The sequence below is a fragment of the Dipodomys ordii genome, unplaced genomic scaffold, assembly GCF_000151885.1.
Source record: "Dipodomys ordii isolate 6190 unplaced genomic scaffold, Dord_2.0 Scaffold205, whole genome shotgun sequence".
In the NCBI taxonomy this organism is placed as follows: Eukaryota; Metazoa; Chordata; class Mammalia; order Rodentia; family Heteromyidae; genus Dipodomys; species Dipodomys ordii.
The window spans coordinates 1,465,692-1,466,340 of NW_012267421.1; the positions used below are offsets into that span (position 1 = coordinate 1,465,692).

At 55.8% G+C, this 649-nt stretch overlaps 1 protein-coding gene across 1 annotated transcript in view; it reads right to left on the reverse strand.

Moving 5' to 3' along the window:
* The window catches only part of Kbtbd2 (kelch repeat and BTB (POZ) domain containing 2), a 12,957-nt gene extending 12,399 nt beyond the window's left edge, over positions 1 to 558 (reverse strand). Inside the window, exon 1 of the mRNA XM_013035166.1 lies at positions 390 to 558. The gene's annotated coding sequence lies outside the window, so the exon portion shown is untranslated. The remainder of the gene's footprint in view (positions 1 to 389) is intronic.
* Positions 559 to 649: the final 91 nt, after the last annotated feature.

The following is a 649-nucleotide window of genomic DNA, read 5'->3' on the forward strand; positions in this document are numbered from 1 at the left end:
AAAAAAAAAAAAGACCCAAGGAAACTCTAGCAGGCAGATGAAAGAGAGAAGAGCGCAATCCCACATCCAGGGAACTGGAACGAACTTGACTTTCCCATTTATCTTAGGTCAGGGGAAAAAAAAGTTCTTTGTTCAACGATAGATAACTACAACCAAAAAGGCCTAAAGTCCCGACCACTCAGATTCGGGCCGAGTCAGAAGGAAAAGAAAACCTGTGATCTAGTGGCACAGAACAGGCGGTGATTTCGATGGGTGCGCTGCGGACCGGCTGCTTCTCCTCGGGAAAGCAGAGGGCCCGACTTCCAACTTGTGACCAGTGGTGCTTCCCCCCTCCCCCGCTCTTCCCCGGTCCTGCCCGGAGACGCCCGTGGACGGAGCATAAAGCACACCTTTTCTAGGCTGAATGGACACTCGCAATTCTCTTTATCTGCACTGGCAGGAACCATCATAGAAGCGCCCACTCGAGAAGTCAGCAGGTCGGTGGAATATCAACTTTACGAGATCAGTCGCTGCAGAAACAGACGCATACCAACCCGCCTGCAGCCAAGCATCCGCCTAGCGCGGCCTTCGACTGGCAGCCCTACGCATCCATGCGGTGCGGCCTGGGCCCGCCCGAGCCGCCTCTGGTCGCCGGCCCCGAGCGCCGGGA